Below are 16,767 nucleotides of genomic sequence, written 5' to 3' on the forward strand. Positions count from 1 at the left end.
GAAAAATGCTCCGTTTGACGTCACACTTATCAGGGAGGTTCCCGTAAACAAAGTTAATTAATGGCTTGGAAAAAAAAAAGCTTAAAGCCCTTCCACTGAAGAAGGATAACCAGACAAGCTGCCGTGCGTTACGCCGTATGGACATAAACGGAAGACGCGGAGACACTACTCTTTACTAAACTACATTTAGCTTTGGTAGGTGCTCTGGAACTGGCGGATACACGTAGCCGTTGATGGTGGCAAACCAAGACACTAGACCTTTCACCAAAGCGTTGCAGCACATTCCGCACACGGGCACATGCTCCACACACTCTGATTGCACACACTGCCGCAACGCCTCTGCCGCACGCACATTTACGCTGATGTTGATCACGCACGCCGCCGATGGTGGTCGAAGTCCCCAGCATACCACATGAATGGATGGATAGATAAGGCTGAACCCTTTAAATTGGGCGGTGGCATTCGCCACCAAGCCGTGACTATTGACATATTTTGTACTTTGTGGAGGGTGAACTGTCACCCCTGCCTTGATTTTAGCCACCAATCAGATAACCTCCGTTTGGTTATTTCTACCCGCTTTAAGTCTATTTTGCCTTCACTGTCCCTAAACCCCAATGCTTTAAAAACATCAGCCCCGTTGCTTTGAACTCTAGGGTTAAGCCCTTTACAGAAAAGTGTGAGGTGTTCAGCCGTTTCCTCTTCCTCTCCACACGCACCGCACAACATGTCTATACCTTGGTACTTGACTCGGTACATCTTAGTCCGCAATACTCCTGTCCTGACTTCAAACAACAAAGAGCTTCCCCTAGAATTATCATAGATATTTTCTTTTGCAATTTCTTGCTTGAAAGTTCTGTATGTTAACAGTGCTGATTTCGTCTGCATTCCTGTTTTCCATAGACCCCTCTCGCTTTCTTTAACCTTTTTCTTAACCGTTGTTTCCCGGTTTGCACACTTCCTGCAGTCCAATTATTTGATTGACAATTTTCTGGTCAGCTTCCTCCATTTTGTGTCAGCATTCATGTACAAATAACTGAAAGCTCTCCTTCCCCACCGCTTTTCTGCCATTTCTCTCAATCGCTCCTCAAATTCTATCTTGCTGCTGGCTTCCCTGCCCTCAAATGACGTCCATCCCATGTCACCCTGTACCCCCTGATTTGGTGTATTTCCGTGTGCTCCCAGAGCAAGTCTACCTACCCCTCGCTGCTTTACTTCCAACCTTGCTCGAACCTCTGACAGGACCACACTGCCGAAAGTCAAACTAGGGACCATCACCCCTTTCCAAATCCCTCTCACCACTTCGTACCTATTGTAATTCCACAGTGCCCTATTTTTCATCACAGCTGCATTCCTGGTACCTTTAGCCGTTACATATTTTTCACGTTCCGTTAGGTACTCAGCCCCATTGTTTATCCGCACTCCGAGATATTTGTACTTATCCACCACCTCCAGCGTAAGCTCCTGTATCCTATGCTCGCTGCCCTGATTATCATTAAAAATCATGACCTGCCGATTTTTCTTTACTAAACATCAAACCTAAGCTATCTCCCTCTTTAACACAGATGTCCATTAATCCCTGCAAGTCGTCCTTGCTGTCAGCCATAAGTACAATGTCATCCGCATACATCAGTCCTGGTAATGACTGTTTAATCCATTCTCCTTGCTTGAAAAAGGAAAGGTTGACGACAAGTCCGCTTCTCTCTAATTTTTTCTCTAATCCTTGTAAATACTGCATGAACAACAAAGGTGACAGAGGGCACCCCTGCCTAAGCCCCTGCTGTATCTCTATAGGCCCAGATACCTTGCTTTCCCATTTTATAAGCACCTTGTTACTTTTATAGATATCTTTTAAAAGATTACTTACTCCATCTTTCACATCTAGAATGCCCAGTATGTCCCACAAATTTTTTTGGATTACACTGTCATAGGCTCCCTTGATATCCAGAAATGCGAGCCATAGGGGCCTGTGTTCTTTTTCTGCTATTTCAATACACTGCGTCAATGAGAACAAATTATCTTCCAACCTTCTTTGTTTCCGGAGCCCATTTTGTATTTCCCCCAGCACCTCCTCGCTCTCCATCCATGCCTGCAGTCTGTCCTTTATAATCTGCATCACCACCCTGTAAACCACTGACGTTACTGTTAAGTGACGGTAGTTGTTTATGTCGGCTTTGTCCCCCTTTCCCTTATATATCATACTCATCCTGCTCAGTCTCCACCCGTTGGGGGCTTTACCGTTCATTATTATTTTGCTCACTGCCTCTCCTAATGCTTTCTTAGATTTTTGGCCCAATGTCTTTATTAACATAATTGGGATGCCATCAGGACCTGTCGACGTGCTACTAGGAACCCTTTTCTCTGCCCTTACCTACTCGGTTTGTTCAACTGGAGCCACTGCACTAACTGGTCTATCCTCACCTGACTGAGCACATGCTACGTTTTGTTCTTTAAATTTTTCTGTCATTATTGTTCTCATATGTTGCATTGCCTCATCTCCTTCTAGCCGAACACCTTGAGCTGTAACTATAAACCTCTGCTCTAGGCTAGTCTTATTACTCAAGGAGTTGAGATGTTTCCAAAATTTCTTCGCTGCTTTTCTATCCTTTTTGTTTACTTCTGACAGCCATTGGGTCCCCTTTCTTCTAATCTTCTCATTGATCAAATGGGATGCTTCCCTTATACAGTTTAAGAAGTTATCCCATTTTCTGTCTACATCAGCTTCTGGTTCACCCCTCTCCTTTGAATATCTGTGTTCTCTGGATGCTTCCTGACGTTTCTCTATGGCCTTCTTAACCTCTTCATCCCACCAGCTCTTGGGTTTACGTCGTCTGTGCCCTTTGGGCCTGACTCGTACCTTAGCAAGCTCTAGCTCAAATAGCCCCGTTAAATTTGCATATGTCCATTCTGTTTTAGTATCCTCTGAAATTACTTCCTCAATTTATTGGGTTGCTATTTCCAGCTGCTTTTCCGAGTAAAATATCCCACCTGTTTGTCCATCTTGCCTCCTACCTAATTTCATTTCTCTTCCAAAACTCACCTTAATACATTTGTGATCACTACCTAGACTTCTGGAGCCATATTCATCTATGTTCATTACCTTTAGCCTATCATGCATCCTATGTGACATGAGTGCATAATCAATCGTCGACTGCAGGCACACATATCCAGCATCATGTTGCCTGTTGAGTCTGTGTACCCGTCCATGTCTTCTATGTGTGCGTTCATATCTCCTAATATTATAATCTCGCACCCTCCTCCTAGCTGATTAATGTCACTTGATATGCCTTCCAGCATTTTTTTGTTTTCCTCTTTGGCATTTACTCCTGTCCACAGGTATACAAAGCCAAGGAGTGTCTGCTCTCCTGCAACTTTCCCTTTTAGCCATAAATGCTCCTTGCATTCCTGTTTGACCCTTTGCCAATTCATACTTTTATGAATGAATGCACCAATTCCACCCCCTTTCCTGCTGCCCTCTGTTCTATTGCAATATTCCCATGCATATAGTCAGGATTACAGGGTGGTTGCTCCATGTCCCTAAGATGTGTCTCCACAAACCCATATACCATCAGCTTTTCCTGCCTTAGTTGCTCGTCTATCTCCTTCCACTTCAGCCTATTCCTGCCACCTTGCATGTTAATGTACCATATGTCAGAATAACCTTGCCCCTGGTGCTTATGTCTATTTCTTCTCCTACCGACTCTACGTTTCTTGAATCTTGGGGCCTCTCTGGGTTCGTCTTTGTATACACTGGTGGCCTCAGGGCTCTGGGTCCCCCCAAAAAAGCCATTTCTTGGTAGCCTATCCTACTACCTACCCTCCTGCCCGTGGCACCACTGAATGCCGTAGTGAATGCCATCCTGTGCAAAAGGGTGGGAGCCAGACTTGTACCCGTCCCGGTTTACGTCCATTACGCCGTACCGAAGTGGTCGACTCAGACCCCTAATGACTCGGTAAGCCTCAACCACACTCTGTTCCATCCTACTAGCCTGGCCCTGAACCTCTGGGATTGTGCTTATGGTCACATGCACCTTTGCAGAGGCTTCTCTGAGTTTACGCAATCCAACCTCTAACTGTCTCTTTAGGTTCTGGCTCCTTCCCTTCAGCACATCGTTGAGACCAGCAGGGATAACGACCACATTTTCGTGCTCCATGTTGTCCCATACCACCTTCTGAGCTCTTGCCATTGCGTCAACCATGCACTTCCCTGACTGGGCCTCCACCCTCACCCGCCCATCTGCCTGCACTTTTGTAAGGACGCCCGCCTCAACCCTCGCTACATTGGAGTCCCCCACCACCAGGACGCTTCGCTCTACACGTTCGCCTCCCGCCAGCTATTGCTGTCATTAAGTTCGCGCTAGCTGGTCCTCCTCCCACCGTGCGCCATTGACACGCGGCGACGGGCTGCCCGCTACTCGTCCCATCCCACCCAAAGCCTGCCGCGCTGCATCACTGTAGCGTTGTGGAGCCCCTGTGTTGCCGCCGGCTTTCACCTGCTGTTCTACGGCCCCTAGGTGCCCCTCCCTACTCTCATAGCATGCCTCTGCCTGAGACTGCGCGCTATCCCCGCCGCCCACCTGATGCAGCTCTAACCCGGGATTACGCGCCGCCTGTGCCATTAGTGCCTCTACCCGCTCTTCCAGCACAGCCTGCTTTTCCCGTTCTTCTTGTAGCTCACCAGCTATTTGCTTTACCAGGTTGGCCTCGGCCCCCTCCCTGTCAAGCAACAGTCGATCCCACACCACGCACATGGAGCCAAACGGGTTGCCCACAAACTCCCACTCGAACCTCGCCTTCACCCCGGGGAAACATTTCAATGAATTGTAGCCAGGTCGGAGCCTTGCTTTTTCCAACTCATGGTACTCGGTGTCCTGACGAGACAATACTTGCTTGTCCCACAATGATAAGCGTCATCAATCTTGCCCTCATTTCTATTCTTTGACGCTGCGAGACCGGTATACTTCCAGGTCACGAACAGCATGCGCGTCACCATCGTGACATAGCATTCTCGACAACAGTGCTTAAAGTCTGGCTCCATCGAAGGAGGGGTCTCTAGTGGTTCGAGCAAAGGTGGAGAGGGAAATAAAGAGGGATAGAAGAAAACGGTTGATGGCTTCTTTTACACATCGTTTTTTTTACAAACGGGCAAAATAATTTTTAAAGGTTTCTTTTTTTTGTTCAATTTATGATGCAAACATGAAACAAGCGATAAACACGCTCTGCCAGTGTGCTTAGCGGCATCTGACATGAAACAGCCGACAGTGAAAAGAAGCGTCGGCACTTCTAACACGTGTAAAAATATTCGCGAAACCACTATTTTATAGTAATCGTGACATCAAGGAGAAATATAGCGTTTCTGAACAGTCTCGACAGTCTGGTGTGACGGAGACATTGTAAAATTAAGTAAATGTAAATAAAACTTTTAAACAATTCTAACACGTAAGGCACGAACCGGCGAGAGTTGGCCTTCTGCGTAGTAAACCTTAGTCCAAACTTCTGCTCGTAAGAGTGACTGATATGTGGTGGCTAGTAGCTTGTAGCCACCATAACTGATATCTTGGCTGGACCATTGAGTTTCATACATGAACCTCTAAGCCACCATAACTATGGGCTGGACCACGGTGGACCGGACTATATTGTTGGCCTTAAGGACCGCAAGCGCCTTCTCAACGGCACCCAACTGCACGGGTCTGATACCCCCGAGGCCCCCCTGACTTTAAGCACTGAGACAATTCAAGCGGATTTTAAACCCAGAACCTTGTCAAAACATTTCAGTAGCAGACGATTGTAATGTTCCCATTGTGGACTCTGATGCTCGAAATGTGTCAAGCAGTTTCTTTTCGTCTGTTTTCACTGATGAACCTCCTGGTGACCTTCCAGAATTTCCACGTAAAGATCATCCATTTATGCCCCTAATCTTTTTTGACACCTATGGTATCGCTAAAAAAATTGAATGTCTTTACCTTACCTCGTCCGCTGGTATTGATTGAATACTAAAAAAGACACTAAGAACATTACTAGTGTCATTTTATCACACATTTCTGAGCAGTCGTTATCTTCATGGTGTAGTACTACATGACTAGAAGATAGGAAAGATTATTCCTGTACCAACATTAGCTTCTTGATGCCTTTATCGTACCTACCCACCAATATGTATCTTACATGCATCTGCTCCAAATTAAGGGATCATATTGTTTATTCTAGCATTATGAAGTTCATGCCAATCTGTCAGGTTTTTTCATCACAGTCAGCATGATTTTCAAAAAGGTACGTTCTGTGAACTCAGTGCACCCTCATATTAACCTATCAGTCGACGCTCTTCCCTCGATTTTGAAAAGGCATTCGATAAAGTTCCGCATCAGACGCTTTGTCTAAAACAATCACGTTTGAACCTTGACCAACACATTTTCTCGTGGATACGCTGTTTCTTGACTAATCACTCACAGTTTGTTTACGCGAATTCGGACTTTCCCCCTCTAACTCCCGTAATTTCCGACGTACCTTAGGGTACCGTCTTAGGCCCATCATTGTTTCTCATTTACATGAATGACCTGCCATCATGTATATCACCTGAAATGCGTTTGTTCGTTAATGATTGTGCCATCTACCGCCCCATTCCCAAAAGGTCCGCCCCTGATGCTCTCCAGAGCTATCTCGACCAAGCGCAGCTTTGGAGCATAAATGGCACATGCCACGGTGGCTTAGCGGCTACGGTGTTGCTCTGCTAAGCACGAGGTCACGGGATCACATCCAGGCCGCGGCAGCTCCATTTTGATGGGGATGAAATGCAAAAATGCCCATGTCCCGGGTATTGGGGTCCCCATTAATTTGGCCTATCTATAACTCTTGAAAGCGTTCAGAAGCGCGTAGCTAGGTTCATATATTCAGATTTTAACGGGATAGCCTTAAGGGCCCCGTATCGCAGAAAACCCGATGTTGGCGTCGGCGGCGTTGCCCGGCCAAGAAAATCATCCCGAACCACCCCGACCGCGCAGTCCCTTCAGTGTGGCGCAAGGCGTTAGTGAACAAAATTGAAATTCTCAAAATAATATCCGTCAGAAATCATAAAGTACGGCTTAACCACAACCTGCAGACATGATAGTGTCGGATTGTAATTTGAATGTACTAGAAAACAATTCTGTTACGAGAAAACTCAAACACAAACCCCTTTTCCAGCATTTCTACCACACAACAGCGGCGTGCCTGGGTAGGTTATTTGCTAAAACGCCATCCAGATGGCGCTCGCATCCTCGGCAGGTCAAACTGGGACTTGGCCTGCTTAAAGCGTTTTGGACACGCGCACGCCTCGGGGCAACAGCAAACAATTAATAAAATAATAAAAAAAAAGGTCCTAGGGCTTTCACATTTCGATATAAGCCGGCTTATATTGCCCCTAGAAAAATACCTTCCCAACAATGCATTTGTGTTTAAAGGTGCAGCCGACTTTAAGGTGATCGGTGCAAGCTTGGTCTTTGTAAGCTGGCTTTCTCACGTTGTGTGTTGCAGCGAAGCCTACTCATAAAGAATAATGGGATGCGAACGCGGCCCGATAACGCTATCACGTTCCACTTTTAAAGGCGGGGCTTAAGCGTCCTCCAATTTTTTCTTATATATATATAGCATTCCAGCGTCACCCAACTCAAAGCAAATGCAAACTTTTCCAGCTTGGAATCGAGACGTAAAATATCTGGTCTTTGCCTTTTTTTATAAATTCTATCATTCACAGCTTGGTAATTCCATCATCACTCCCACCGATCCCCTTGTCGTGCAAGCCACAGCAAAGCTGTTTACCCTGGCCACACTCGCACCTCCTCCCATCTCCGGCCCTTCTTCACACAAACTGCGAAGGATTGGAATGCCCTCACTGACTAGCTAGTCGCCACCTTCAAGAAGTGCATTGAAGAATGTTTCCTTTCATGAAAGTCCTACTTCTCATGTAATACCCATTAAGTGGGACATTTGAGGCATAAATAAAAAAAAAAACTGTCAGCCCTTCCACTGGGGTGGAGATGGAAGATCAGCGAAGCTGTATACGTAATTCCAATTATGACTATTAAGATGTGATGGTGCAATTGTTCATTTGAACTATTAAAGGAGAAATATATATTATCCGGTGGTTTTCATATATTTAGTGACCACAGGGACTATGGCCTTATGGTCACTACGGTACACCGCCATAGGGTGTGCAGCAAAGGTTGGCACGTTCTTCATGAACACGTCACCAACGCATGAGGAATGTTGACACGTACATGAGGAATGTTGACACAAAATGGAGGAAGCTTACCAGAAAATTGTCAATCAAATGTTTGGACTGCAGAAGGGTGCAAACTAGGAAACAGCGGTTAAGAAAAAGGTTAAAGAAACAGAGAGGGGTCTGTGGAAAACGGATACAGACGAAATCAGCACTGGGAACATACAGAACTTTCAAGAAAGAAATTGCAAAAAAAATGTCTATGATGATTATAGGGGAAGCTCTTTGTTGTTTGAAGCCAGGATGGCAGTATTGCGGACTAAGATGCACCGAGTCAAGTACCAAGGTATAGACATGTTGTGCAGTGCGTGTGAAGAGGAAGAGGAAACGGCTGAACACCTCACACTTTTCTGTAAAGGGCTTAACCCTACAGTGCAAAGCAACGGGGCTGATTTTTTTAAAGCATTGGGGTTTAGGGACAGTGAAGGCAAAATAGACTTTAAGCGGGTAGAAATAACCAAACAGAGGTTATCTGATTGGTGGCTAAAATCAAGGCAGGGGTGAAATTTCACCCACCACAAAGTACAAAATATGTTAATAGTCATGGCTAGGTGGCGTATGCCACCGCCCGATTTAAAGGGTTCAGCCTCATCCATCCATTCATCCATCCATAAGTCTGCTCAGCGACCGCGCACGAATACGAAACCATTACCGCTTCTACCTTGCTTCTGTGCGATCAGCTGTCAGAAATGCAACTGAGTTTTCGCTTACACACTGTGCTCCAATCATGCTAGATTGAATCATGTGGATTGAAGACTTGGCTGCAAAAATAGTTACTGGCATGTTAAGGAATTGAATGAATCTGTGTGGCCAAGTTCGCGGACCGCTGCTGCAATTGTCCGAACGTGTTACCGGCACTTCGTGATGTATGGCTTTCCTCGAAGATACAGAAATTTGCTCATCCGCCAGTCTTGTATCGCTAACCTTCAAAGAAAGGGCTTCATCCCCAGAACGTCGGCAAGAATGAGTACCACTCATCAAACAATGACAAAGGGAGTAGCACCACTTCCTGTCATAGCACGGAGGAAGATTATGTAGGAGTAGAAACTCCCGTCAGCGCGGGCGCTCACGTGCGACCAGATAACGTCACATTAGTATGCGCCGATGGGGGCGCATGCAGTGGCGGCGCCTTGCGGCGCGTCATGCAAGCAGCAGCGAAAAAAAAAAAAAAAAAAGAAGAGCAGAAGCCGGGTGGCGTATTTCCAATTGCTAGTAGATACAGCGCTCGACCGCTGGCGCCACGCTGCGCCGCTCGCGCGTACCATATTTCTAGCCGCCGCCGTTGGAACGGAGGAGGCGTTGACGGAGAAAACGCTGGGCTGGTGGTGACTAGCCTGCTGTTGGGATCGGTGGTATTATAAACGCATCACTTTTTTGATGATCCAAATATAATCTCACTATCAGGGAGGGAACAGTCTACCTGACTGGAGCAGTATTTTTTTATTTGGGGTGTTGCTACGCTGCGCTCCGCAACACCCCAACGACCACCGCTTCGCGTCGGCGCCCGGCAGCACGCTGCCGCCGTGGCACCGGGGTTCAACCGACCGCGCTGGCAAACAAAGAGGAAAAAAAAAAAAAAGGAAAAGCGTGATATCAAGAAAAAAAAAAGTTGCAGTAAGGGCGGGACTCGAACCCGCGAACGCACGACGCTGAAGCGAGCGCCGTAACCACACAACCATGCAGCCACGCGTCTAAGCGTTGCATTCATGCAAACCATATGATTTCGTTTGAGCGCCCTCGGCGAAAGAAACCACAGATAAACGCGGTACGCGCGAGCGGCGCAGCGTGGCGTCAGCGGTCGAACGCTGTGTTGCAGCCCCCGGTGGTGCTGCTCGGGCGCGCTCACTTCGGCGGCGCCCGTGTCTCCCGCTCAAAGCAGACGACACGGGCGTTCGCTTCAGCGTGCATGCCTTAACGTTGTTTTTGTGGGCTTTTAAAAGTGCAAAAGCGACTGTTCTTGTCGGTGTATGTTCGAGGGCCGTAATACTTACAGCGCTGATACATGCAGTGTACCCTTGTTCGGAATTTGCTAGCCTAAGATGGGACGCAGGTGGGACGCGTGAGTGCCCTCAGTAGAACTTGTGGAGGCGCGCGGCCGAACGGGAGCAACGTGCGCAGCCGCGAACGGGACACACGTGAGCGATTGCAACCAAGACAGCACTAATTTCTTTCTCGGCCACCAGGTGCCGCTAGCATGATAGTGGTTCCGCGGGCTTGTGACATTTTCTGGTCGCCGCAACAGGCGGAATTTCCCCTCCTAAAGGTTTCTTGCTCCGTCTGTCATAGTAAGTTTCGCGCACGTTATCTATACAAATCTGTCCCAAATGGAAGGAAAGCTTACGCCCACTCTATCGCCGACGTATCAAGAATAAGTGAATGGGCGCACACTTGAATATATGCGCACTATATAATCACAATAAATGACAGACTACACCGATGGCGCCCGGATGGTCGAAGCTGAATGTTTCGTGATAGTCCACAAGAGTAAGCGAGTTACTAGCTGTAATATATATTTGCTACAAGGTACTACAATGTACAAAACAGCTACGTCTCAAGCCATGTGTGCAGCAAGAACAAATCTATCGGAATTGAGCACACCCGCGAGTCATTAGGCAGAAAATAATCAGATAGTGGCCACACCGAGGAACTTCACTGAGTCAGAAACTGCATGACAAGCCACTGCTTCAAAATATTTGCCGAATAAAGAACAAAGAGCAAAACACACTAATCCTGACTGAATTCATGAGCGGAATGTTTGGATAGCTTGTAATACATATTTAGCCCCGCTTTTAGAACAAGCACCATATACGCTGCTTGCGCCATTTGGACATAGCTTAATCAGCTCCAAAAGCGCTTTAGCATGTTCTCTGAAGCTGTGATCAAAGCTTCGTGTCGTCCACCTAGTCACCGTCTACGATATCGCCGAAAACAGAGGTTTTCTAAGCCGCGCCGGCGTCATACACTTCCATTGTAAACAATGAGGCAACGGAGGCAGTTGAGGCAAGAAATGGACGCGTCACCACGTGATCAAACATGGCAGCGCCCACAGGATCGCCGCGAAAAGGGTCAATAGTGATTCTACATGCGGGCGTGAGTTATGCTAACAAGAGTGCCGAACCAGCGGCGGTGGCCCAGATGGTGCGCGAGCGGATATACCATACGCGGTGGAACTGGTGATATGCTCCGTCCCCGAAGTTATGTCGCGGGGCAAAGAAGCACAAGCGCGAGCGATGCTGCTGAATACAGAGTTGAAAAGGCTAGGCACGAGTGAGTCAACAAAATTTCTAGACCTGTCCAAAGCAGTACAGGGAGAATTAAGGCCGGCTGGCTCAAGACGGTATCCATTATCTCACCAAGACCAGCCGAAAAGTAGCCACAGAAGTGACAGATCTAATCCAGCCTTTTTTAAGGGCCACGAAAAGGGGTCAAAGGTGCAGTCGGAGGCGAAACATGCAAGACGAGACATGGCGCCAAGAGCGACCGACGGCCTCACCGACAGCCAGCACTACATTAGTGGAAACGATGTCGAACCAGACCGGAGACTGGAGAACTCCCACACAGGTGATGCCGGCAGGCATCCCAGTACCCGAGCAGCCCCCACCAGCGTGACAGGTGCGAGAACTTATCCTACAGTTTCCTCCCGCGCCAATGTACACAGGTATACAGGCCAACTCCGGTTACCCATCGGCAGCCGGAGCCCAACACTGGGGTTACCGATACGGTCCACCAGTGGGGCCACTACAGTGTGCCACACCGCCCCCGGGTCCATTGAGGCAAATGCTGAACCTCTACCCGGGCACCAACCTATTCCGCATGGTAGGCGACTGGGTCCACCACCATATGTCCATCCAGAGGCCCCTGCAACAATAGTAAAAACTGGACAGAAGCGACTCAGGCGTCGGAAAAGAAAGCGGAGGGTCGATTTCAAAGTTCGTTTCTTAAATATGAACGGAGCTCGCCACGAGGCCAAGTGGGAGGAGCTTTATCGCATGGTGAGTCCAGAGCAGATCTCGCTGTATGCGGTGGCCGAGACTCATCTCGGAGACTTAGGGGAGCCTCCCGTACACCCAGAGTGGTGCTGGGCGGGCACAAGCAGAGACAGCAGAAGCCGAAAAGGCGGAGGCGTCGGAGTCCTGTGGAGGCGAACTCTGAGCTGGCAACGTGACATGGGAAACTGCACCGAGCATAAGTGGATAACTGGAGAGCTGCTTCGGGTGCCGACAGCAATCTGTGTAGGGTATTTTTCTGTGCATAATGTACACAGTGAAGTCAACAGTCAGTTGGTGGAATGCCTATGTGGGGACATCAGGCGAATGGCAAACGGCAAAGAGCTCCTTATAGTAGGTGACTTCAATGGGCACCTCTCAGAGTTGGACGGATATACAGATGCAAAGGGCGACCATCTTAGGCATCTTGCGGCACGCCTGGAAGTCCAAATTGCCAACCTGGGTCCACGCTGTCATGGACAGTACACATGGTGTGCCCACGGCAGCGTGACATGCATCGATTATGCCTTAGTGTCCCCCCGGCTCTCTGGGCTAATGCAATGCTTGGACATTGACGAGGAAGGTATACACAGCCTGGGAAGTGACCACAATCGCCTACGCATAGACTTCAGCCGGGCTCACCGCAAAGCAGCGGAACAGTCTGGACACTCCAAGTGTGGAAAGTTCCTACCAAAAAGGTCCGTCGAACAGGTGGCCACGGAGTTTTAGCTGAGTGAAGAGCGGCGCGCGGCAAAGTCATACGAGGATTACTTGTCAGTGCTGAGTGGGATCATGCGACGCCACATGGTGCATGGTCGAAAAGCATGGAGAAGAAATGGATGGTGGGACAGAGAGGTGGCGGAGGCGTGCGAGACGCCTGGCAAACCAAGAGCATCGACGAGCACTGAAAGCCGGGGAGGCAGAGTCCTCTGAAATTACCTGGAAACTCTACCTACAGCTCAAGCGGACAATGCAGGCGATGGTGCAGGTTAAACTTGCAGAGGCAAACATGCGCCAAATGCAGAGCCTCCAGGCTGAGGGCAAATCGACTGCGCAGTTTCTGGCGATATGTCAGGTCCCTGGACAGACAGAACCAGTCCTCTGTGCAGATAACAGATGTAACAGGTCAGCCCGTCGCAGACCTCAAGGAATGCGTGACGCAACATCTTGAGAGGCTTTACAGGCCAAACACAACGGAACCTCCATGTACAACAGTGCACTCGGGACAGGGGGATCAAGATGAGGATAGCGGGGGACTAAGGTGGGAGTTTACGCCTTGCACCATTGATCGGGCAATATCGCGCATCCGCACCCAAACAGTGTCTGGTCAGGACGGCATCCCGGCCCGCCTCGTGAAAAGCCTTAGGCCCAACTCAAAGGACACAGCTGGCTGATTCATTCACGGGAATCCTCACTGGAATGACAATACCCAGCGAGCTCAGTTTTCAGCGTCTAACTGATATCTCGAGCACTCAGCAATCTGCGGAAACTCTATTTGCGACGATTGAATGTGGTGTCATAGCCGGTGTAGTATATCGCCCCCCAAGCTCAAGCGTAGATGACTTCATATCTGTCATGGAAAGTGTGCTGCATCAATGTGTAACCTCGCATTCTCAGATAATCTCTGGTGACTTCAATATAGATCTGCTAAAGGATCAGTGCCACGACTACTTGTTCCTCCTACAATCATTTAATCTTAGAAATGTTATAACCAAACAAACACGTTTCTCGGAAACTTCTGCCACACTTATTGATCACATGCTGTGCAGTCTTGATACTAACGTAGAAGCTGGTGTCTATGATTTTGCAATTGCTGATCACCACCCGACTTTTCTTTTCATGCCACAATCGTACTTGCATCATACTCGTAAAACAGAAAAGTTGCTCCCGAGATTTCACACACGCGTTAATTATTCACAAGTACGCACCCTCTTGCAACGCACTATGTTCGAAACGCTGTATAACGACGACGTACAAGTAGAATGTGATAACATTATTTGCAGTATCACGAATGCAATAAAGCAGTCATCGTATACGTGCACGCGACGTAGGTATGATCACGCCATATGTCCTTGGATAACACAGCCTATTCTCGCACTACTGAAGAAAAAAGATTATTATCACAATAAGCTAAAGTTAAACAAAACAAATGTATATTACAAGGCTCAATTTAAGTACTTCAGAAATCAGTCAGTTGGGCTAATGCGTAAATCTAAAAGGGCATATTATGCACGTATCATTGCCCACTGCGATACAAAACAAACGTGGCAAATAGTCAAGAAAGTGACAGGGCTCGATAACAAAAAGAAGATTCTCCCTGACAACGTCACAGCTAGCCTTACAAATGATTTTAATGATTATTTTGCCACGGTTGGCGAAAACATTACGAAACAATTTACTGCTGCACGGCCCATCACTTACGTTGAAAGATGTGAAAACAAATTTAGCTTTCAGGTCATAACAGAAGAGCTGGTGACGTCTGCTATAAAAAATGTAAAGCTGAACAAAGCCACAGGGATTGATGGTATACAAGCTGGGGTACTGAAAGACAATCCAGATATTCTGAGTGCTCCACTTTGTCATTTATTTAACCATTCATTAAATGCGAATTACTATCCAGATGTATTAAAAATGGCCAAAGTTGTACCAGTATACAAAACGGGCAACCATAATGTTCCCGGCAGCTACAGACCGATATCCGTATTGAGTATAGTAAACAATGTCTTTGAAAAATTAATCGCTCAACAGCTTAAGGACTTCCTTAGCAGGAATAACATAGTTTGCCCGGAACAGCATGGTTTCGTCCCAGGGAAATCCACATCAACAGCTGTCCTTACCTTATCTCAAATACTCAATTCTGCCCTCAACCATCAAGATTGCTATTGGAATTTTCATCGACATAAAAAAGGCATTTGATACCATTTGTCACTCGACACTACTGAAAAAACTGAAGTGCTATGGTATTACTGATGGCCCTCATGACTTCTTATCCAGTTATCTCACATCGCGAAAGCAGAAAGTACTAATTGACGGTTTTCTATCCGAATCTAGGAATGTCACATGTGGTGTACCGTAAGGATCCGTATTGGATCCCATTTTATTCGCTCTATACGTTAATCATTTCCCGCGGATTCTACAATCGTCTAAAGCATTAATGTATGCGGACGATACTGTAATTTTATTCACAGGTAGTTCACTTGAAACCTTACAATATACGGTATCTAATGAACTACAAGCTGTTTCAATGTGGTTTCGTGAAAACCAACTGTTACTAAATGCCGATAAAACAAAATACGTTATTTTCCATTCACGAATGAAAACTCTGAACAACGTTTCAATTAGCATATCATTAAACAATAGGACCATTGAATGTGTTCCGACTATTAAATATCTAGGCATTATATTTGATAGTAACGTTAACTGGAGAGACCAAATCAGTACCGTTTGCAAAAAGTTGTCATTCAGCTGTTACACTCTCATACGAGCACGTCAATACTTTGATTTGACATTGCTGCGAACAATATATTTTAGCCTATTTCCCTGCCACCTTAGCTATTGTTGCGAGTCGTGGGGCCAAACGTACATAACATACCTTACTCCGTTATTTCGATTACAAAAACGGGCTGTTCGTGCGATTACTTTCTCCTCGGTGCGTCATCCCTCTAAGCCTCTATTTCAGAGGCTGCGTATACTGCCGTTTACTGACATACAGAACTACAAGATTTCCTGCTTAGTAAATAAAGTACTAAACAAAAACACACCTCTGCCGCGTATTATTTTCACGTTTCCGTCGTTAAACACTCGGCATGCACGCAATGGTAATCTTAATCTTCCTTTATGTTCGAATGTGTACGGCGAAAGGTTAATTCAATTCTCTGGTGTTAAGCTATGGAACAATTTGCCTCTTGAAATAAAACTCGCAAGAAATTTTGACTTTACATGCAAATGCCACTACTTAACTTACCAAGCACGTTCTTGAGATTTTATATTAAAAAACTGTGTGTATGTTAATTTGTTGTTTTTCTTTGTTCTTTCTTTTTTTCGTTTTTAGCGCAGTTCTGTGAATATATATAGTATTAACCGCTTATGTATGATACTTTCGCTACTTTGTATAAGACTGCTAATTATTGCAATACATTTATTTTGTATTGGACCCATCACTAGCCGCTTTAGGCTATGGGACCAAATATCCTTGTACGCATCTTTTATATTATTGTGTAATAAAATTACCCTTTGATTGATTGATTGATTGATTGACTGGCACCAGGGCAGAGTGTCCCTCATTCTGAAATGCAGAGGGAAAGCAGATAAGCTCCAAGACTACCGACTCATAACGGTAACAAGCCTCCTCTATAGTCTTTGTACAAGCTTTGAAGGGATGGATTGAAGGCTGGGCAGAACCTGAGCGTCGTCTCACGGAGTTTGGAGGACAGTATCTTCGTCATAGCCCAGTGTGCCGAAATAGCAAGGAAGGAAGACTGGTCCTTGATATGCTGTGTGCTGGACGTAGAAAAGGCCTACGATAGTGTGCCT

This window comes from Dermacentor silvarum, chromosome 10 (genome assembly GCF_013339745.2).
Source record: "Dermacentor silvarum isolate Dsil-2018 chromosome 10, BIME_Dsil_1.4, whole genome shotgun sequence".
Lineage (NCBI taxonomy): Eukaryota > Metazoa > Arthropoda > Arachnida > Ixodida > Ixodidae > Dermacentor > Dermacentor silvarum.